Below are 18,706 nucleotides of genomic sequence, written 5' to 3' on the forward strand. Positions count from 1 at the left end.
AAGGGACTAGCTTCGCTTTAACAAGGAGCTACACACATTGTGAAGACAACTGAAACACTGAATTTTCACCTAAAATCTTATCTTTCTTATCGTGATTATACGTTACGCACACTGGGTAGGTACATAATATGTCATGAAGCGCTGCGCGATCTGAGACAAAATTGATATCGACGTATTAACCTGATAGTAAAATTGTAACGCCCGCATAACTGCAAAGCAGAATAGAAGCGACTTGTCTATTGCTTTAACTATTTTTTATTTATAATGGTTTGTTTATTTGCTGTTTGTATTATTTATTGTTTAGCGACGGTAGGTAAAAGCGGTTGCAGCCGGAGCGGGGTTAGGGGGTACGACGAGGTTTCGGAACCGAAAGTTCAACTCTGATAGAGGTGTCGCCAGCAATGTTCCGCTCGCTTAAGCGTGTCGGAGGTGACGGTTTCACCGTCGACATTGGAATCAATTCTCTTACTTAACGTTAAAATATTTTTTATAGATAGGTGCGCTTAGCTCTAGACTGTTTTGATCACTGTTTACAAATGTTGGCACTGATTGATTATAATACAATCATATGTTGCGAAATGTATTCAAAGACTCAATGTTATAGTGAATAAAAATTCTACCTGACGGGTTTTGAAACGGGGGGCGACGATCTTCGGTCGTTAGGTAATTGTCGTTTCCTTTATGACGAATGCCATGATAAAAAGTGGGTGTTTCTCTAGCTAGTGAATAATGACGGAACTAATCAATAGATAATTTACACTTTACTGAATTTTTGCGCTTGAGCTTGTTTAAATAATAAGTTAAACACTTCTATTGTCAGATAAGACTGTGTTTTTTGGCAAGTTTTAAGAGGTTGTGGCAAACATGTAACTTTACCAACAGGATTCATATAGTATTTATATATGTAATTTAAAATTAATCAATTTGTGTATTTTCATTAATTATGAATTTCAGAAACAGCTAATTAGTAACAACAAGACAAGCAACCACGTGTCGCTGATTGTCGGCGCTCGCGCATCTCTCGGGGCTGTGCCCGTGCCCGTGGCCCTGCGTCTGCGCCCTTCCTTCTTCCGGCCGCCCGCGCGCAATACTAATGAGATGAGCGTCACCCTGCCCATCTGCATTGTCACGTATGCCTGGATCACACCTAACGAGTACAGTGGCGATACAATAAAATATCACTCGGCTGAGAGAGTAAAATGGCCGAGTGAATGTTTAGCCACAATTTTGAATTTTGTGGCGAGTCAGTCAGTTTGTTCAGTGACGATGTGCGCAAAGAAATCATTTTATAATATACGAAGCTTCTTATACCACTTCTAGTAGAGGAATGTGTTGTTGGGGAGGAAGATCGTAGAATCGTACCTACGTATTTGGACAAGCCCTTGGATTTTCAGGAGACCTGATCCTGGTACTACGAGAACTGTTATAAAGAAATTGCATTCAACTCTCGTTACTTAAAAACAGTTAGCTATGAATCTTAAATAGTCAATCAAATGGTGGGGTATACACTTCGTAGCGCAGATCGGCTAGTGGTCTACACCCAGCGAGTCAGTGCGCGTTTAAAAAGTTGCACCATAGTATAAAAGAAAGATATATTTTTAAAATAAAATTTTTGCCTGGTATATCGCTGTCAAAAAATGAAATAAATATATGAAGATGTATTAAAAAAAATAGTTGATAGGGAATTATAAACCTATTATGCTTACACGAATAAAACATCATAAATATATAAAAAAAAATCGCATGAATTGATGTTCTACCGTTCTCACGAGTGATTGTGCAACGTCAAAATTCTGTTTTTTTATACTTTTTAATTGAATGACTTAGTGTCACTTGCACCATCCGCCTAACCCGGGGTTAACCGGTTAAACCTGGAGTTACCACACTGAGTTAACGGTTTGACGGGTTAACTCCGGGTTAGTGTGATGGTGCAAGTGACCCTTATGTATTTAATCAGAGTATAATTATAATAAACGTCATACATATATCTAATTATAAACGCTGTTAAAGTTTCGCAAAATTAGCTCTAAAAATATGTTTTTAGGAAACTTCAATGACCTTGTGGAGGCAAAAAACCTATTCCGATTGCTATAGTGTACAAATAAATTTAAATCGTAGTCCACTAAGGCAAGTTTTTATTACTATTAGAATGTTAAAATGCAAAAAAACTAAAATTCGATCCACCCTAATATATACATATATCCTATATAAGATATCCAGTTTATCTTATTCGAGTCTCAAGTACCTACAGAAAAATGCATCCTGCCTGTAAGCTGTAAGGCTGCGCCGTAAAAATTAACTTTAACGATGACTCACGCTAGACCGAGCCGGGACCGGGCCGGAGCTTCCGGCGCATCGTTTTCCATGGAGCACCACATGATCTTGATCACCGACTAGCCATCATAGAAAATGACATGTCGGACGCCTCGGCCCGAGCACGGCTCGGTCTAGCGTGAGTCATCCTTAAGATTCTCTTAACTTTGAATGCCTACATGCAGGCAAAACACGAACGAGTTAAGCATAAGTACTATAAAATGTGTATGACCCAAACAAGAGTACGCTGTGTCCGGTCTGGCTACAAGTAGCTCCACGGTCACTAGAACTTGAAATGCTCTCCAAATAAACATTATGATTCACCAGAAAGACACCTCGAGAGGTCACATACGAGACGAGATGATGTCGAAGCATCTGTATTTTGTTATAACTCGTGAACCACACAGATGACGTGTGATTATCGAAGAAAATATTTTTTTTAAATAATTATGGTTGTGTTTGACTCATTGTTTGACTCGTGGTTGCTAATGCTAAAGTTCAAGATTATCTACAGTTAACCCCACGTTATAAACAAGATATTGAGTGAATCACGTTTAAAAAGCCAGGAATCAAGACTTAGATAATAAAAAGAGTGCCTATGGTAAGTAGAATAAGTTCTTAGTAATTTTACTAAGAACTTATGAATTTAAGGCATTTCTTCCATTTAATATTGGAGTAGATGAGAATGAAATATATATATATATATATATATATATATATTTCATTCTCATCATTATATATATATATGTAATAGACAAGTGTAACACCATAAATGTACAACAAGATTCAGGATAATAGACAAAATATGGAAATACAATATATTTTAAGCCACAGGTATATTTTTTTATAATACAAACTAAAATCTATAATACAAAATAAATTAATAACCGCCCTTAATCAGGTTAAACATACGTGAGTAGACCTTGTCCCTACTAAACTTAAGAAACAAAACAGGTTACCTAAAAAAATATACATGTATTTGTGACTGATTGTACCCCATTTACATTGCACGTTTCGACGACGCGTCATCTCTCGTCCTCAAAGCCTTTCGGCCAACCCAAAGATTAAGGGCAGATTATACACAAGTATGTGGTAGTTTTGTCGTCGTTGATTCAAAAAGACAACAACCGAAGTTATGACAAGGAATTAACCTAGTGGTTTCCAGAAGTAAAAAACTACCTACTCTGCGGGTTCGATGCACAAGCTCATGACTCATGCAGCCTCGCTCACGCTGTTGACAGGGCAAACGGTTTTGAGAATCAAACTGTTTATTTACTCTGCCAATTCACACACCCTATACTTACACGTTTGTATAAATCCAACCTTCTACTATATATTTGTCAAAAGTAACTAAAGCAAAGCAGATAACTATGGCCAGGTTGTCAACACCGCATTTATGTAGCCTGTGTACTTTGTGTTCTTTTCTTTAACGCATAGGTAATCTAAGATCAGTTCTTATCAGCGAGATAACTGCAGATCTACAAAAAGACTCATAACCTCGATTCACGGAAGAGTTTAAGTTTATTTATTAAGTTTGATGTTCTTAGGCTTTGTCAGGTAATTCATTTAACAGCTTATAGGTTAATGAGAAATTACTCTTCCCTAAGAAACATTAAATTATATATTAGAAACATGATAACACAAAGTAATAATAGGAAAATAGGTTATTTAATGTTGTTGCTGCTGCCAAGTCGGTGCAGCTTTGACTATCTTAAACATTGGTTTTCAAGTTTCATGAGATGAATACATTTATCTGTAAATCTGCAGCCTCTAAGTACAGTCGGCATTAGTTAGCATACCAACTCGTCAAAATCATCTGCCACACCAATGTTTTATATTTAGACATATATATGCATAAGTCTCATTCGCTACTATTGATGCTGTCTGTACCCTAATCAAAACTAACAAGTTTCAGTAAACAATTTTCCTAAAGTTAAGGTAACCTAAGTAGTTAGGTAGAGAGATACCTTATACCTGTAATAAATTAATAAGGAATGTTAGTAAATGCTACAACTAACGTTGCTTATCATTATTTAATGGACATAACTGAAGTGCTATGCTGTAGGTACGCCGATATGATAAATGAAAAGAATTTTATCTACTTGCCTGTTACTTGCTGCTGCTTGCACTCCTCGAAATCCTTACTACTTGAAACGTCGAAATGTATGTTTTCGTTTCACTAGCGTGAATTAAAGCTTTACTAATCGCCGGAATAGTACCAACGAAAATAAAGTCAACGTTGAAACATATATCACAGCACACTCGTCGAAGGCACCAATGATCTCCCGTTGTTCACTTTTTTCTTTGCAATTGCACGAAATTTCAAAGAAAATGTGTGCTCGACGCGTGGCGGGAAATGTGACTGCGATCGTTGCGCCCTCGGCACGACCTACCGCAGCCCGCGAGATTGGGAGAGCGAGTGTGCGGCGCGCCGATAACCGGCGCTTATAACGATGCCCGGCGCACCCCGCGCCGCCCGCACCGGGTCTGCCGCCGCAGGAGCCGTCGACGCCGCCGTCGTTCCGCCCGCCCTAAACTTAAACTTGACGAAAGCTCTCCCCGCGGAAAACTGCATTTTTAGTACTTACCTAAAAAGAAATAGATTCTTGCAATATAGTCATCTACTAGCTTAATTTTCCACTGTTTGAAAATATTTAACCTTTTGGACGCCAATGACCGATATATCCGCACCGCAGGTTCAACGCCAAAGACTGATTTTTCGGCCGCCATTTTCGGAAAATTAAGTTTCTGCGATACCTAGGGTAGGCTCTATCTAGTGGACAGCCATGCACCTGCGGTCAACTTTTCTCTGATTGTAATTAGTAAAGGGTTTGATTATAATTTTCATGTCACAAGTAGATTAAGTAAATAGGTACATAGATATAAAAAGTAGCATCATTTTTAAAACAATTATCTGAGCAATTCTCAAAAAGTTTGTACTTTTCTAACATCTTAGATTTTTATAAAAACTGGTATACGAAGCTGAACAACTTCCACCACATTTCCCAAAATGACCCAGAAAGTTTCTAAGAAACATTCCTTTTTTGTTACCTGTAAGGAAATCTGGTAACAAAACAGGAAAGTTTTATAATAACTTTTTGGGAAATATGGTGGAAGTTGTTCAGCTTCATGTACTTTACCAGCACACCAATTTTTATAGAAATCTAAGATGTGATCGAAATGTACAAACTTTTTTAGAATTGCTCATCTGACTTACCACTGGAAAAAGGTCGTAAACCCAGAATTCAGCCGGGGGATGCTGACCATATAGGTAAGGTCTTTTTTCTTAATTAAATATAAATTGTTAAAACAAAGTAATTAAATATTAAATTAAATATTTACATTATTATGAACCTACCTGATTCAATTACTTTAAATACACAGTAGTCAATAAGTCTGTAATAAGTGGACTGATTAATAGCAAAAACATCCTTTCACTATGTTTAATTAAATATATCCAAAAGTAATATAGTATTACGTTTTATACTTTACAAAAAAGTAACCATGTTAATTCCAATTAGTCAATTTGTGAGCAAATTAAAATTCTTGGACTTATAAATTTCGTTAAAAGGTTGCTGACCACTGGTATATTTACCCTATACAGATCATTGAAATATCATAGGCAACATACAATTTCACTGTAGTATTGTTATTTTCAAGCACACAAAGCGAGGAAGTCGATTAATTAAAAAATGAAGCAATCAGTCACCAATTATCCTATAATTGAAATTATGTAGGTAGGTAGTAGAGAGAGAAAAATAACAGAGCACTAATTGCACATCTACATGCAACTATCGGATATAAGACAATTAATTTGTCTTGAGTACTTTTGCTAGCTTGTTTATGTTGATATGTATATTATTTAAGTTTTTTGTATTTTATGTTCTAACGAAGTAGGTACCTAAACTGTAGCAGCGGAGATTGTCCTTGCTTGTTAAGAGAAATTCTCTCCATTGGGACCTATTAGTAATTGTGTGCGAATATTTCGGTTCAAAATAGATCATTGTTGGAAGTATCCAAATTAAAAATACTAAGCGATTCAGTTCGTTTATATACTCCGAACCGTGTTCAGCACGAACGTTGACCGGCTCTCCACTACTTAATTTATCTCCTATTCTGCCAATCTTTTAACAATATAGTTGTGTTCAGATCGTTTTCCAGTGAGTAAAAAGGTGACCAAGGCCTCCAGTGCCCCAGGCTGGAAGCGACCCAGCGTCCTCTGCTATCGCGGCAGGTGCCTGTGCCATTCGGCCACTTCTTCTCTTTATTTTTCAATAAGCATTTTTTTTAGTATATGACATTTATTTCAGTTCATAATTTATATAGTAGTGTTTCTACTTGAAATAAAAACAATTTAAAATATTATATAAAATAATTTAATTTGTTCTAATACTTCTAATATATAATTTATGTATCCATGCTAAATTGCAGCTTTCTAGCACTAACGATCACGAGGCAAAGCCTCGGACAGACAGACAGACAGACAGATATGGCGAAACGATAAGGGTTTCTAGGTGACTACGAAACCCTAATAATGGCTTAACCTATTATGTTCGCTACAGTGTTCGTTAAAAGTCTTAGGCTTAAGCTTACTTAAGCTTTATTTTCTCGCTTATTTTCATATTTTTTAACCTGTAGTTCACACACACACACTCACTTATTTTTCTTTCTTTCTTTCTTGCTTTGTAGTTGAAGACTCATTGGATGCACTTAGCAACTTCTACTCAGGAGCGCGGTAGTAAAAGTATAGTAAAGGAAGAATCCGAATTTTTTTACATTACATACCTACATATACTCTTTTTCCTATGTTGTGCACAGTGCACAGTTTCTTTAGCAGTTACAGTTCGATTAAATATGTCCGTTATTATAACGGAATATGCTCGAAGTTTCCATCTGTAATTCATAGCATTTAGGTATGTATTTATGATCTTCATCGGTAGGCTCCAATCTCAAGTTCCGAACAAATACTATACCATGGAATTTTTCAAGGTAAGTACAACTAGAATCATAGGTAATGTTTCATGCCCGCAATTTTCCTATACACGCAGAGTTATTGAAGTTTCTCGAGAAACAAAATCATAAATATAGCATAATTTTTTCCACTAACTATTTACTTAGTATCAATTAGATAATTGATGCAAACGTAACACATGGCTTCCGGTTGCTCATGGTTTCTTACAGTTTCAGACCATATGGAATGTTTTACATAATTAGTAGTTAGTAGAATGGTTTATGTACGTATAATCATAATAACTTATAACTATAATTATATAAATATGGTACTTAAGTATATTGCTTTAACGTCTGTCAATAATATTTCGAAGAAGAACTTTAACAGTAGGAAAAAATAAAACATCAACCGAACTTCTTGATTACCTTACGGTAAATACTTATTTGATCCCAAGTTCCACGTATACCTACCTGAATATTTCGGCGTCAACACAAGCGTTTAATGATGTACTTAGATAGTGATATGCTGTATGTAGTAATTACCTGCGTTTTAATGGAAATCAAACGACACACTTGTTGGTTGTTGGTATCCACGTGTCTATTGCGTTATCTACTGACGTTCGATTTTCCTCTTCATTATTAATCATCGCTCGCTTCATCAGTAGCTACACAAACCTCAATTAAGAGTACATACTTACTCATGAACAAGTTTTAAAATGAAATTCCACAGGTATACATCAACATAAGTTATAGATAAACCCTACCTGTATACCTTCAAATTAATATTCTATGTTACTTTAACGCCAGAAAATACTTTATTAACCAAAGCTTTTGCATGATTCAAATGTTCGTGTAGGTATTATATTATTTGAACGCTCGCGCTAGTTGACCCAGTACTACACGATGTGACCTTAGTCGATGACTGGGCCATTGTCTGCTGTGACTAAACCGGGGGGTGGGTTCCTCGAACCAGCTCGTGGGGTTGGTGGTGAGCTCAGCGAGGTCAAGGGTGCTGCAGTGCCCGCCACCTTCGCCGCAGCCGGCGCCGGCTGCCAGAATAAATCAATGCCATTATTATAATATCAACACTATCATACGCGGAAAAAACCTTATACTTACTGGTAAATATTCATAAAAGCTAACTTGGATTGAATAGATTAGGTATATTTTTATGACCTGTACCCGTACTATGAGTCACTGACAGTGTCAAAACTGACATATAGGTACGCTAACGACTACGTAATTTACTTTTCACAACACCAGCTCGGAAAGGCTTGCACTTCAAAAACTGATAGCAAAGTTGCATTTTATTCACATGTGAGGCAAAGTAATCAAATGAAAATTTTGAGTTGTTTTCTTATGTTTGCTGGTAGAATTGACTTTTAAATGATGATTTTGGGTGATAAATATTTAATAACATTCATTTGGATTTGATTTGGTTTGATTTTGTTTGATATTTTACGTCAATATTTGCTTCGGGTTGGTGTGGTGAACAATTTTGTGTTACTCTCGGGAGCAAATTTTGTTTAACCCTCGTGCTTTGAAACCCTCGCAACGCTCAAGATTGCATTTTTCGAACCACTCGCTACGCTCGTGGTTCAATTTTGGAATCTTTCGTTTGCTCTGGTATCAATATTAGCACGAGCGGTTAAACAACAACTTTGCCCCCTTGTAAAACAAATAACTATTCTACCTATACATTAATATGCGAGTACGAGCGAGATGCATAAGTTACGTTCTAGATAGCGTTTATGTCAGTGCCAAACTGGTGGAGTTGTAGCCACACTTGTATAGTACTTATGCAATGAGAACTTCCTACTATATGTATTTATTCTTTCCTTTCATTAGAATCGTTTATATTTTTCATTGAAGTGGGCTAAGATCTACGAACGAGCACGCACATAGTTCCATGTAGAAAATGACTGTATTACAGAGTGATTCTCAAGAAAGTGGCATCGACAGGTTAAAGTTAATGAAAATTTTTATTTGTATTTTTTTTTTTACTTTTAGGAATGAAAAATATGTTTTACTACTTCAAGTACCCCAAATTTTCAAAAGGGAACGGAAAATGAAGAAGTTATTTTCAAGACTTACAATAACCTATACTTTGAACACAGGTTAAAGTTAAGCAGGTTACAGTGAAAAATACATTCATTTTTATTTTTTTCCTTGAACGGATAATAATACGAATGTCTCACTTTAGCATAGATGAATAAACCTACATACAATATTAAAATGATATTATTACATTAGGTCCCATACCAAATTCTTAAAATAATCGAGACAAGTTAAAGTTAACATTCCGTTACAAAACCCCGTATGTCTGCCTTTAACCACTTGTCTCTACGAAACTACGACACTTGGGGCATGATGGTACCCTACGGTGGTTAGCTTGATACTTACCTAATATTTTGCCATAGTTATGATCTAAATAAAAATTTCTGTGTATGAGTCAGATGAAATACCGCGCATGTACAGGTTGGTACAGGTTAACAGTGAAAATATCCTTGGACAAACTTCGTGCGTGAATATTGTTGTAAAAAATATATACATAAGCATGGTCTAATAAAACATGGTCTTCTATTCCCAGAGTGACACGGGCCTACGTCACAATAACATTGCCACTTTATTTCAACATAACATGTTACATGGGTACATTATACCTATGGTTAATAAGTTAAAATATTTCTTTATAATTTTATAATTTTCATTTATATGTATTTTATCTTAAACTTTACAATAACACGTCATTTTTAATTATTCGTTAGAAATATCTTCCGATTCACGAAAGAAATTTCAAACGTTCGGGTAATTTTGTTTACATTACTGGCAACATAGGATAGCGCTGTCACATTTGACAATTCGGATCTAGATAACTTCATGCCCTGACCGTCATCCTTGTCGAACGCGTGTTAATTGTTATTTCCTTCTCGCTCAGTGTCAGCAGTCGCAGTGTTTTCCAAACTTTTCACGTCGTAAGCTTGGTAATTAATGTGTAACTGTGAATTAGTTTTTTTAAACGTTTGTCTTGTATAGATAAATAAAGTTTTATTTAATACATTAGATTTGTTTTATTTTACTATGTTTCTACATGAATAACTTAAAATTAAACCGTTAAAATAATTTTCACCGTTGGTTAAAATTCTCCCACATTTTAAAGTTTGAGAACCTGTAAACAGCATGATGACGTAGGCCCGTGTCAGTTAGGTCATACGCGAATCTCGGAATAGAGTACCAGGCGGAGTATATTATTATACCATGTACATAAGGACTGTGCAAAGTACATTTTAAAAGGTATTGTTTATGTTATTATATAGCATGATATTTTATTTACATAAATTGATGATTATAAAATCTAAAGAACTAAAATTGGAAGAGCGATGCTTTTGGACAAGACAGGTTACAGTGAAAAGTGCTACTCTTTATTTTTTATAAATATAAGTATTCAATTTAAATAAAAATAATGACTTGGCCTCGATAAACATTGTTTTAGTTTATTTAGATACATTTTTGTTTCATATGAAAAAGAGCAAATAAAGATACATTCAATTCAAAAACTCGAGGACATTGACAGGTTAAGATGCCACTATTTTGAGAATCACTCTACACGAACTTACACAATCATTGTTCTAGTTCAGACTCCAGACCCACACAAAGGGTATAAAATTAAGTGTTCTTTGGCTATATTCAAATTACATTTCTTAATGATTCGGTACCCACTTAAAAAAACGTATGCTCGTGTTTGACGTATGCTTTACTTTAGTCCATTAAATAATAAGCCTGCCAGGTTGGTACCTGTTTTTGTCGGGTTACGTAGACTGACTGATACTTTTCTGTAACATGCAAAAAATCTTAAATATTCATCTAAAAATAAAGAAATGTGATATATGGGTACAGGCATTGTAACTTCGTTAACCTACCAAAAGGTATTCAGGCTAGCTAATCGTATGACGAACAATCCATCATTATTGTTATCATGCCCCACTTCCCAATAATCGCATACCTATCAATATTTCCTAAAAGTTGTAGTTAGCTTTTGTTGGTTCTGTGAATCGCGTTGCTGGGTAAACAATTGGTTCACCCCCGAAGTAACGGGTGAAGGTCGCTGAGTCAGTTCACCCCCTGACCCTGCTTGGCCTGCCGCCCAGCGTTGTGCAATCGTTTCTTAAACCACTTGCCCCTCCTCTAAAAACTAAGCAATGTTCTAGTTTTAATGTAGTCAACTCGGAAACCTATCAATTGTTACATAATTCTTAATTATTGCCGATTAAATGAATAATTTCAAACAAATTGGTTAGTCAGGCTTGACAAATTGTTTGTAAGTACTCTGTTGCCACGCTTAAAATACATTAAAGTAAAAGTCTTGTCAAAGCTTGCGTTATGAATGTAGATAATTGCGGAATTGTGACATAGTAGGTACATGTAGAAATGAGTTTATTACGCTGACTTCGACAAAAGGTGTTAATTACTTATCTAGTTCCTGCATTGATGAAACCTTTGCGTGTTGCATCTCTGCGACATTCTAGGATCTAGATATACTCAGTGACAACGTCCTAGATGTTGCAAATGCTTACATCGTCCTTACAATCATCGTAAACGTCTTATAATTGTTTGTATAATGGTTGTTTACCTGCTTTGTCACAACTGTCTACAACAGATGACTGGCATTCAATAGCTTTTTATGGCAGTATCGCGTGGGAATATTTAGGTACCTAAGCTTTAATTTTAAATATTTTATGCCACCGTTGAAGTTGGAACTTTTTCGTAAGCATTTTTTTACCATAACAAGACTAAAAAGACTGAGGTTGCCGTATAAAAGTGGGAAAATACATGTACCAAATATCTAATTAAAATTTTATTATCTGGATAACCCCAGAAAACTTATTGCAATTATGTACTTGCTTCATACAAGTCGATACAACTCTGCGTCTAAAGCATTTTAATGTTACATAATAATAAATAATAATAGAGAGAAACCCTCGGACAAACCGAGGGTTTTGCCTGTGCAATTGCGGACGAAGTTATCATGACGAATAACTACCGGAGATATATCCTGAAGGACGGTACGGTCGACATTTGTCGGGCATGCCGCCGTCCCGGAGAGTCACTCAGGCATATTATCTCCGGTTGTTCTCATCTTGCTAACGGCGAGTACTTGCACAGACATAATCTCGTAGCCAGAATTATTCACCAGCAGCTTGCTCTTCTATACGGCCTTGTGGACCGTGAAGTGCCGTACTACAAGTACTCACCTGCCCCAATTCTCGAAAATGGTCGTGCCACGCTCTATTGGGATCGGTCTATCATCACTGACAGGACTATGGTTGCCAATAAGCCTGACATCGTGCTGATAGACCGATCGCAGCGCCGGGCCGTGCTCGCCGACGTCACCATCCCCCATGATGAGAACCTCGTGAAGGCCGAGAAGGACAAGTCCAGCAAGTACCTAGACTTAGCTCATGAGATTACCGCCATGTGGGATGTTGACTCGACGATCATTGTTCCGATAGTCGTGTCAGCGAACGGTCTCATAGCAAAGAGTCTCGACCAACACCTAGAGAGACTCTCGCTGGGTGGTTGGATCAAGGGTCAGATGCAGAAGGCGGTAATTATGGACACGGCGCGTATAGTACGTCGGTTCCTCACTCTGCGGCCCTGACCACCGGCAGCTTGGGCCAAGCCCCGCTGCCGGCGGCAACCTAGGTTAGGTTTTTTATAATGTGTTTATATCTATTTTTTATTGTTTTGTAAATGTTTTTATATTTTACTTTTATATTCATATTATAAATCACCTAGCCTAAGAATTCAAATAAATAAAGAAATAATAATAATAAAACCCGCAGGGCAGCTTGTGGCGAGCTGTTGGGGAGTAACGACCCCACGGACCCGAGTGCTCCCGAGAGTCGGTCAGGGTCTCCGTCTCCGGCGTGTCTTCGTCGGTCGGAGTGGACCCCAAGGGGACCCGCAGCTCTGGCTTGCCTTCATTGGCCGTCCAGAGAGGAGTCGCTAGAGCTATATGCTCCAGGGGTGGAAGTGAAAGATGCATAAGACGCGAATTGGCACAGTGGCTGGTAACAGCCACTGGGTAGAAAGCGGCGCACACCTCTTGACACCCCTGAGCTGCTCACACCGATGTTGCCTCTGGTCGTCTTCACGACGGCAGTTTCAGGGGCCCATCTAGTCAGCGGCAAGTCACCACCTGCCTCGATAACGTGTGTTAGCATTGTTATGGCAGGTGTCCGAACTCTTTACAATAGCCCAGTCTCATTGTCCACCCAAACTTCAATCCATAGACCGGTATACTATTCACTTTTTATACAATAGTCCCAATGCCTGCTGAGACCGGTTCATGGGTGTTTATTGTTGCACCTGTGAACGGGTTCCAGCAGGCGTTCTACATGACATTAAAGCTCTCCAAAGGGCCTCTACGTGTTGGATCCATATCCCCACGCAAGCCTATCAAAAGACCGGGATTTTAAGGCCCGTGAAATCCAAAATGGAGGTACACATAATAATAATAATAAATTCTTTATTTGGCAGGCAAGAAACCCAAGAAAATCAATACAATACAATATAATAAAAGGTGTAAAAGTAAATATAAAATACAGTAAAAAATAGTAAAACTTACAACCTAAAACAATGAAATAAAACATTTACAAACTTTTGCACTAATGATGTCCGTTCTCAGACCGGTGCAGTTTTCGCCAATGTTTGTTAAATTCGTTAGGGGTGGTCTCTCATCCCTTGCATTAAGGGTGAAGCTAGACGAGCGTAATTTTTTGAGTTGTTAGTCGCACTTTTTCGGTCGTGTAACGACGCTTTGTGAACGAGACAGGAGTTCTGTATGAAACCGAATGATGCAGAAATTACGAGACTCCCAACTCCAAAGGTTACACTCGTCCGGCTTCATCCTAAAAAGTAAAATTGAATAGGTAAGGTCAGATGGGGTGGGCGGTCTTCACATTGGATACGGATTCGCACGCCGCTCCAGTGTACGAGCGGGACATCGCTATATACGCGCATAGTGCCGTCACACTCATTCATCGGAGCGACGTGCGAATTCGCGTCAGTATTATAAGCGCGTATCCTCTGCCGGGTGGTGCACAGCAGAAATCAAATAAAATTAAATACTAGGGTATTCATTGAAAGAACCTGCATTACTAGGCTTTTGAGCCCTGTAGCTAGCTGTGGGTAATTGTTACACAAGTAGATCCTTTTAGATTTCTACATCAGACATAGGTATCAACTTCTGATCGAATTTGTACGAGCTTTTATCTAACTTGTAATGTTTTCGTGTTGAAAACAATGACCGTAAGCATTCAAATTTAGTAGGTAGGTACATTTACGTAACGTCAGTGACGATGCACTAAAAGACAGACCGAAGACTGAAGATAGGCCAAATAACATTGTATAAAATAATGATACAACCATATCGACTTTGTTTGAACAGCCTTGAGGAGTACTTAGTTGATAACTGTGTCAAGTGAGGCAAGTACAGCAATATAACAAAAATCAATAAAACCATTTTGACTCGTTTTTTTCTTTTCACAGTTTTCATACACGTCCTTATGTGTTTGTAAAACCACGGTAGCATGACGTAAAAATGATTAGTATTAATATTGTTTATTTGTTTATATATTTATTTAATTATGATTTATATATATTTAAACTTACATAGGTAACTAAAATATTATATCAAACAATGAGTTTTTCGGATATTAATCCGAAAACCTCATTGGTATGTACGAGCCAGGATTTGAACCCGCGACTTCCGGATTCAATGCCGGACGTCAGATCCATTCGGCCACCACCGCTTGCGCGAGTAAAATGCCTGCAAGGAAGTCGTTCACATTAATCTCCTCGCTAACTTTCATCCGGTATCTATCCCAAGTGTCCCGGGATCATCCAGGTAAAAAATCCATAGACCAAAAATATTTTTTCCCTTAAGATACTTTCCCAATTCGTAAAAATGTTGTCCCAGTAGAGTGACTCGTGATTGCTCAGACCTACTCGTATACAGTTCCAAGTAAAAAAGTAATATGTGGATTTTTTCTACCTAATGTAAATTTAATAGTTGCCTGTGATTGAAGAAAAATTTCAGTTTATAGACTAATATATGTATGTGTGAAGTAAATACATATGTAGTAGAATATTAATTGTATATATGTATTTTAATATTTTTATTTGTGTATTGTATATGTAGTTTATTATGTTTTTCAGTAGTTTGCACTAGTTCCAGATTAAATTCTCTTACTTTTCTTTTTGCGCATTTTTATTACATCACTGTGTAGCCCTCACTGTCTGGTAGAATAAGCCTTTAGGCATTAAGGCCGCATTTGTAATTTTTTTATTTTATTTAGTGCAATAAAGTATAAATAAAAAAGATTCAGTAGCATAGTCGTTATACATTATCGGTATCGTATTCTGAGATAGGTAGGGATGGTCCTTATCCTTTCAAGTAATTCACTCGGTACCTATCTAATTCTCTTTGAAATCTTACAAGGAACATACGGATGATAATAATGATATTATGTTCGTTATAACACATCTACCGAGCTACACCGCTTAGTATCCAAGTTATCCAACACGTGCGGCGGCTGGCGCTTAAGCTACATGTTTGCTGAAGATGCTCTGAAAACTGTTCATTGTTTATCTGATGAAGCCAATTGAAAGTGATACGTTACAACGCTAGAGAGTTTTACTTTCGAAGTATGTTTTTTTTTCTCCTTAATTTTTTTTTTACAAACCTATTCTGTAAAAATGGATTGTTGTGTAATTTCTATTGTGATGTTTAACACCCGATTCCAAATAACGATCCTTTTACCTAAATTGTTCACTGGAAGTATTCTCAAGTCCTACTTAACTACTTACTTGTAAGTTTATCACATCCATCATCTCATCATATCCATCAAAATCATCATTTATTAGTCAGTCAGTTATTATAAAATATATGTACGTGTATTTTAGTTTCCTCGTATTCGACATGAAAAGTAGAATGTTTAACTCGGATGAAAGGCACCTCATTCAGACTCGGACTATTGGCGCTTTTCATCCCCTGGTTAGCAATCTACTATTAGTTGAACTTCAGAATTATATTACCTATATTATTGATGTATGTTGCGCTCATGTCTGGTGTCCGTAATAACAGGTACATATGTACATAATAGGTAGGCTACGACACTGGAGCGTCCACAAGAAACAACAATACTGGTAGTTAAAATTAAAATTAATAGAGTTAGCTTCCTGGTCAATTCTTCGTTTCTAATAATTAACTGTCGGTAAATCCCACAGCGACACGTTATAAACACTTGAAACCACTAAATAATTCCATTCAAATGTGGTTAATACATAATTGCTTGTTATAATGACACTGATTATAGTTAATTAATAACAAGGTTTCCGTTTTAGTTTATTTATTTACCTATCCTTATCAAATTTGGCGTCGCAAGTGCTCTGTATCTTTGCCGGCATTCTGCCTCCCAAATTCCAAGAATTGGGATTAGGGTATATATTTTTGGCATACCTACTATGTTAGATTTATATTTTAATGTATGTGTATATACTTATTATTTATACAATGACCTAGTTTTGTACTGGCTTATGTTGATGTAGGTATGTCTATGATAATATTATTGCAATTTTGTATTTCGCCTATGTTCTAATTTTTGGCTTGACATCATCATGTCACTCGATCCTAATTTTTACATTGTGATACTTACACGTTATTAAATATATATTTTAATATGCCTAAATAGTGCTTTGTGATAACTACCTACTGCGTGCTCATGAGCTCCGCTACATACTAAATAAAAAAAAAACATTTCACATGCTCTGAAAGAGGGTAAGTACTTGTTGTTCTAAAAAGTGTCCAGAAAGTGGTAGGTTTCTGGATTAGAGCATTTTACTTAGTACGATTTTTTTATTATTTTTTTACGATAAGCAATTAAAATTTTGTTTAAAATGGATTTGTTAAACAATTCCCATTTTGATATTTAACTTCCCATTACATAAATAACGATACTTTTACCTAAACGGTTAATTGAAAGTACCCTCAAGAAATGCAACAAAAAATGTGTTATTCCCACTAGTTAACAAACACCAAGTTCTTACCAGTGGTTTTTATTAGTATTGTAATTTAACAAAAATTTGGTGGTAACTACTGCGAAAAAAAATTCCCACCTTTTACCAGTGGTTACTCTGGGAATAAAAATTTCTAGTAGTTACCACCAAACCGAGTAGGTGGTAACTACTGGGAATTATTTTTCCCAGTAGTTACCAGTGGTAAAAGGTAGGAAAAAAGAACTTGGTGGTAACTAGTGGGAATAACCCCAAAAAAATATACTCTTTCATGTTGAAAAAAACACATGTAGGTATGTTACTTTCCTCGTATTTGAAAAGAAAAGTAGAGTGTTTAACTCGGGTGAAAGGCATCATTTCAATTCAACCTCGAACTATTTTTCTATTACATTCACTTACTACCTATGCCGAGACGAGACAGAAGATATATTAATTAGATAAAATACTTCAAGTTTAGTTTTAAACTTTTCACTTATAAGGATCTCATTTTAAGTTTGTTTTTTCAATACTTACTTTATTGTGTAACTTAGCTCAATAATTTGAACTGTAACTGGTTCCCGCGATACAGGCGTAGCCTAGTGCGGATACCCCTGACATATTCTGTGATGTGTTTTAATCTTCGAGCAACACCGGCTTCCGACACGTCGGAAGGTAGGGACCCAAGCGTTATCTTACCGTACAAATCTTTCTGCCATTTTTTGCGGGGGGAAAGGTGCACACAGTCGCACTTCTCACACACTTACATACAAAATCCAATCTGTAATGACGACACAAATACATAGAATATGACACCCTACACAGACAAATCTTGCACACCTCGATCTGTTTTTGTGTACGGACGAGACACAAATGTCACAACACGCACACTAACACATTTTCTTCGAAGAAATTTATTGTTTTCTGAGAGATGAGAAGTCGGATTTGTCGCTCGACCGATCCGCAATTTGTACTAGGCGAGCAAAATCGATAAATCCAACAATTACATGAGACTAAAATCCCAAAACCTCCGTGGCAACGGGAATGCAGTTATTTTTTAGCCACCCTGTATGTGAACCCCGGAATTTCATAACAAAAGTTAAAAGTTTAGGAAATCATAACTCGAAAACTACGAAAAATCGGCTAACATACGAGTACATGGGGTATATTCTGATAGCCCACAACGTGAGAAATCTAAAAATTTTTTTTGAAAGTCAAGGTTTGGACCATCCTGTATAATAAAGATCATCTTACCAAAAACACCTACGAAGGTAGGAGAGGTACACCTAACTGATAACAGAAATAATGTGACCTCCAAACCTTTGCGATATTTTCGAGGCTGCCTTCACTCTGTTTTCCTCAGAAACAAAAGAGCTTGTACACATTACGC

At 36.8% G+C, this 18,706-nt stretch overlaps 2 protein-coding genes across 2 annotated transcripts in view; one reads left to right on the forward strand and one right to left on the reverse strand.

Annotated features, from left to right (window-relative positions):
* Nucleotides 1–18,706, forward strand: part of LOC134804657 (S-formylglutathione hydrolase) — a 352,602-nt gene that overhangs the window by 275,073 nt on the left and 58,823 nt on the right. The window lies entirely within an intron of this gene.
* LOC134804653 (transmembrane protein 43 homolog) overlaps nt 1–18,706 on the reverse strand; it is a 77,284-nt gene that overhangs the window by 869 nt on the left and 57,709 nt on the right. The gene's annotated exons all lie outside the window — the stretch shown is intronic.

The sequence above is a fragment of the Cydia splendana genome, chromosome Z (genome assembly GCF_910591565.1).
Source record: "Cydia splendana chromosome Z, ilCydSple1.2, whole genome shotgun sequence".
Classification (NCBI taxonomy): Eukaryota; Metazoa; Arthropoda; class Insecta; order Lepidoptera; family Tortricidae; genus Cydia; species Cydia splendana.